The sequence below is a fragment of the Mesoplodon densirostris genome, chromosome 11, assembly GCF_025265405.1.
Source record: "Mesoplodon densirostris isolate mMesDen1 chromosome 11, mMesDen1 primary haplotype, whole genome shotgun sequence".
Classification (NCBI taxonomy): domain Eukaryota; kingdom Metazoa; phylum Chordata; class Mammalia; order Artiodactyla; family Ziphiidae; genus Mesoplodon; species Mesoplodon densirostris.
This window is the reverse complement of record NC_082671.1, coordinates 67786616-67792620: the sequence shown is the minus strand read 5'-3', so window position 1 is coordinate 67792620 and position 6005 is coordinate 67786616.

The following is a 6005-nucleotide window of genomic DNA, read 5'->3' as shown; positions in this document are numbered from 1 at the left end:
GAAGGACAGCGAGCTTGAACTACCACTCCCGTGATGCACTGCATCCTAGAGCGCCTCCGCTCGTCCCTCTTTGCCCTCCCTTTTCGGCTTCTGGTTCTTTCTCTGGGAGGTCACTGGGCGGTGTTTAGCCTCGAGCTCCTAGGGCGACTACAGTTCCCTAAATGCCTTGCGTCCCGACCGCCTCAGCTCTTCCGGAAAGGTTCACGTTCACGTAACTTTATTGACAAAGGGTGGTACAGCGGAAGGCTCGCTGCTGCATCTATTCGGCAAGAACTAGGTGTCCATTTCCTAAAGGGAAAGCCTTGCCTATTTCGTCCCATGAAATTGGAAGGACGTTCGAGGATTTCACATAAATAGCCCCCAAATTACTTGATAATTAAAAAGGGGGGGAAGGGGGGAAATAGTAACTCTATAGTACAGAAACTGCCACACCACCTTAACTAAGTGGTCCACTTAACGTCAATAACGGGACAAACTGACATCCATCGCACACCTCCCGCAGTGATGTACTGAGAAGGACACAGCATCACCATCCATTCAGCAACGCATAAAATTAATCGTGAGGAAACATCAGACATACCCAACTGAGGGACATGCTACAGAATAACGTGTCTGTGCTCTTCCAAAAATGTTTGTGTCATGAAAGACAAAGAAAAGCTGAGGAGCTGTGGCAGATTAAAGGAGACTAAAAAGACACGATGATTAAATGCAATACGTGGTCCTGGCTAGGATCTTGGGGGTGGGGATGGGGGGAATTACTATAGCAATATTGAGACAGCATAATTTGTATGTTAGATCATAGCATTGTATCCACGTTAGACTTGTTGGTTTTTTTTTTGGCTGTGTTGGGTCTTCGTTGCTGCACGCAGGCTTTCTCTAGTTGTGGCGAGCGGGGGCTACTCTTCTTTGTGGTGTGCGGGCTTCTCATTGCGGTGGCTTCTCTTGTTGTGGAGCACGGGCTCTAGGCGCACAGGCTTCAGTAGTTGCAGCACGTGGGCTCAGTAGTTGTGGCACACGGGCTTAGTTGCCCCACGGCATGTGGGATCTTCCCGGACCAGGGCTTGAACCCGTGTACCCTGAATCGGCAGGCGGATTCCTGATCACTGCGCCACTGGGGAAGTCCCTGTTTTTTTGTTTTTATATTGTACTGGGTTATGTAAGAGACTGCTCTTGTTCTTGGGAAATATACGCTGAAATAATTAGGGGCATGATGTCTGCAGCCTACTCTCAAATGGCTCCAAAAAAATGTGTATATACATATATATACACACATACATATATGGCAAGAGACTGCAAATGTGTCAAAATGTTAACAATAAGTAAATCTGGGGACTTCCCTGGTGGTCCAGTGGTAAAGAATCCTCCTTCCAATGCAGGGGACGCGGGTTCGATCCCTGGTCGGGGATCTAAGGTCACAGATGCCATGGGGCAACTAAGCCTGTGTGCCACACCTACAGAGCCTGCGCACCTCAACTAGAGAGCCCACGTGCCACAAACTAGAGTCCACGCACTCTGGAGCCCGCGCGCCACAAGTAGGGAGAGAAAACCCACACGCCACAACTAGAGAGAAGCCCCTGCGCCACAAGGTAGAGCCCACACGCTGCAACAAAAGATCCCACATGCCGCAATGAAGATCCCGCAAACCGCAACTAAGACCCAACGCAGCCAAAAGGTAAAAAATAAATAAATAAAATAAGTAAATCTGGGCGAAGGGTCTCTGGAAGTTCTTTGAACATTTTCCCCACTTTTCTCTAGGTTCAAATTTTTTAAGGTAACTGGAACACAAACAGCTTTTCTTTTCACAAAGAACTTTTTAACCATTATGTAAATAACATGTGTTCATTATAAACACTTCAAGCAATACAGAACAGGATAAAGAGAGAGGTAAACATTACTCAAGAAACTCTAGCTCCCAGACATAATCACCCTCAACATATGCAGCTTTCTTTTCCAAAGTTACCTCTCACAACTCAGCCCACACACGTGTTTTTGCTTTACCTGCAATTCAGGGTTAAATATATTATGTGCCAGATCCTTCCATATACAACTAATTTAATCTTTACAAAGGAAGTGGGCCTCATTGCCACCCTTCCCAGCAGAGATGAGAAAACTGAAGCTCCAGACCCTGGTTCACACAACTACTGAGATGTGGATCCTCTTTCCACCCTCCCTCTCCTCTGCCTGCAAGGCCCGCATCAAATGCCACCTCCTCCAGGAGGATTTCCTGCACGACTCCAGCCAGAATGAGTCACCTTCCTCTGGGGCCCATAGCAAGCTGCAAGCCCCCAGAGCAGTCGGTCTGAGAGCTTTCTCACAGAGTTAACAGTCCTCTTGGCAGCTTCCTGGAGAGCCTCTGGGCAGGTACTGTTTCTATGTGAGCAGCGTCCTCTTGGGGTCTGGCCTATCATAGATGCTTCAGGTTTCCTCATTTGAACTGGATTCCAGTCAGGGTCACAGGGTGTTTCCTTAAAATGAACCATCATCTGAGAAGGCTGAAAAGCTTCCACTTAGGCCTGATGCTATTCCTGTGCTGATTCCAGCTAGGACTGATCAAATCAGTCTGAATTTTCCTCGGGGTGATCCTCAGCCCTTCCATTTCCAGTTTTACTCTCTGAGACATTTCTCTGATGGAGACCTCCCAAAGGGAAGAGGTGGGCGGCAGAACATCTTAGGCGAGCGCTCCTTTCTCCTCCTCCGGGTGATGGATCATAAGGTTTTCACAACTGCAAGAGAATTCTTAGCAGAAACTCAATGGCCTTCAAAGCCCCGGGAAGTAATAGGAGGTAACAGGGGTCCAGTGGGGCTTGTGGAGAACCAGTGTGTAGGTGTTCTGCCTGCAGGTATTCACAGTCAAAGCTAAAAATCACAAACCCAGGCCCTTAGCAAAGAGATTCTGTTACTCCTGAATCTAGATTTTCTCTCAAACCCCTTTAAAATGGGAAGAGGGCTTCCCTGGTGGCTCAGTGGTTGAGAATCTGCCTGCCAATGCCCGGGACACGGGTTCGAGCCCTGGTCTGGGAAGATCCCACATGCCGTGGAGCAACTAGGCCCGTGCGCCACAACTACTGAGCCTGCGTGTCTGGAGCTTGTGCTCTGCAACAAGAGAGGCCGCGACAGTGAGAGGCCCGCGCACCACGATGAAGAGTGGCCCCCGCTCACCGCAACTAGAGAAAGCCCACCCCCTGCTCGCCGCAACTAGAGAAAGCCCACGCACAGAAACGAAGACCCAACACAGCCAAAATAAATAAATAAATAAATAAATAAAATGGGGAGACTAGGGTTTAAAAAAGGAGAAGGGGGTTTGCACAGTGAGTCTGAAGAGTCCAGAACCATCAGCATTTCCAATCAACACATTTGTCGTCATCTTTCTCTCTCTCCCTCCCTTTCTCCAACTCTCTCTCAAGTTACCACCTGAGAGCTAGACTGTTTGCCTGGCCCCAGAAATGAAATCAAAGCTTTTGACAGACAGATAGAACCATCTTAGGCCATCCCTCTTCTCTTTTCAACAGATGGAGAACTGAAGCCCAGAGAGGTCAAGTAACCTGCCCGAATTACACAGTAATTTAAACAAGAGATAATAGAACCAGATCTCTGGGGTTCTTTTCAATACACATGGAAAACAAGTCAGTTTGTGCGTGTGAGGTGAGAATAAAGGGAGAGTGGATATTCCAGACCTCTTCTATTGTGCAGCGGTTTTTCTTGTTTTCTTTCTTTCTTCCTTCCTTCCTTCTTTCTTTCTTTTAATGTTTTGAAGAGAAAAGCAGACTGCCTCTGATTAGTTTGGTTTACATTAACTGAGTGTTTTAAATTCCATTCTTGTGCCTGAAAACAAACTTAATTGCCAATTGTAAATGGAATAAACGATATTTATTCTGGTTTCCTGTAGAGCTACCAAGGCTGCAGACTTGCCATTTAGTCAGATCAAAAACAAATGCCCGAACTATGTCAGACACGTGAGGAATGTAGAGAGAAAGTCCCAAGATCCAACTGGATGCTGGCCTTGAGCCCCGGGGGAGAGGCAGGTGGGCCTGGCCTACCCATATTGCTGGAGAGCCTGCCCCCTCCCCTGGTGGGAGGGGGTTGCTACATCATCTGTTAAAGATAACTCAAACCACATTCCCCCCTGGGTTCAAGCCCAGGGCTCCCTTAACTATTTTTTTTAACCGCGATAAACAACCATACTTAAAAGAATTCATGCATTCCATTACTCCATAACTACTGGATAACTACTCCAGAGTTATCTACTATGTACAAGGCACTGTTCCAGAATCCAGTGTTGAATAAGATGGAAAAGGATGGTGTCTGGGGAGGAGCTTAAATTTGGGTCTAACGTGTATGAAGGGTTTCCTGGTACCAAATCCTTTTGGTAGATTATATTTCCTTTTAATAATTCTTTTGTTCCAAAATGGAAATTATTTCAGTTTTTAAATGAAAACTGACAGCAATTTAAAAAATTAGTACAAATGCAAAAGAGCATAAAGAAGAAAGTTAAAAATTACCTGTTTCGTTTTTAACAAAAATGTTATGTAGATTGATGAGTGGATGGATGGATGGAAGGATAAATATATGATAAAGCAAATACAGCAAAATCTTAACAAATATAGCATAATATAGGGCTATACAGTTCTTTCAATTTTCTGTATGCTTGAGGGACTTCCTGTGGTGCTCCAAGGACAATGGTGCTTCAAGGACATAGGATGACCCTGCCTGAAAAAGTGTCAGCGTTACACACCCCCTACAGGACTTTAATCACCATCCCCACCACCATGTTGCGATGGTTACGAAATTCCTCAGCCCACCTGGGCAACGGGACCTGTCCCAAATAAGGAAAGGCATCTGCCCTGTCCCACTCTTACCCTATAGAAGGAAGGTATAGGTGCCTCGACCAATCAGTAAACGAAATTTTCACCTCGGACCATTCCTTTGTTTCCTGGCTATAAAAACTGATCAGTAGCACGTGTTTGGGCTCCACTCTCCCAGACTACTAGGAAGTCAGCCCGCTGTTCTGGCAGCGACCCTTCCCGCTAATAAATTCTATCTTCTTTACATTCTGCCTTGTGTCTGGAAATTCTTTTCCAACCCGCGTTTGCACAAAGACATTTGGTGGCCTGTACAGGGACCTCCAGGGGGATCTCTTTCCCCACCTCCTCTCCTCATTCCTTGGGACTCTCTGTGAACAGGCAAGCTGACGTGAAAGCAACAGAGGAACTCTGGCCAGGGCAACATCCTGGTGTGCTCCGAAGGCTCCACGGCTCACTTCGCCCCAGTAACTGCCGCCCAGACGGGTGAGGATCCCTCTGTCTTCCTTCCGACTGAGGACTAGGCCGATTGGTATCGTGCGGGCACGGGTCAGGCATTTAAAAGCCGTTAGGGTGCCTGCCGCTTGAAGGCTCCCGTGAAAAGATAAGGGGGCCACGGAACGGACCAGGCTGTTAGAGTGTCCGCCCCTGCCAAGACGACTTCCGTGCAATGCGAGGCACACCGCGGACGAAGCAAAGCACAAAGCCCACAGTCCCTTGGCCACTGCCTCCTCGGTAGGGTTAGAAGGCGGAATCCTCAGTCCTCTTTTCTGTCTCTCCTGCTTCTTTCTCCTCAGCTCGGACTGACTCCAAAGGACCTCACTGCCTCTAGACTGTCCTGGGAGAGAGCTCCTTCCGATCCCTGAGAATTTTCTATCAGTGAGTCAATTCCCAGCTCGTTTCCGGGAATTCCCCTCTCTGGTCATTGGTGCCTTAGTCGCACTGAGGCTAAGAATGGGTTCAGAGACGTCTATTACCTTAGACTCACCTCTTGGCTGTATTCTCAGGAATTGGAAGGAATTTGACCCAGACAATCTCAAGAAGAGGCTCATTTCCTTTTGTAACACGGCTTGGCCCCAGTACAAACTGAGGGACCAAGAACAATGGCTTCTTAACGGGACCCTAAATTACAACACAGTCCTCCAACTTGATCTCTACTGTTGGAAACTAGGAAAGGATTCCGAGGTTCCGTCCGTGCTGGCCTTC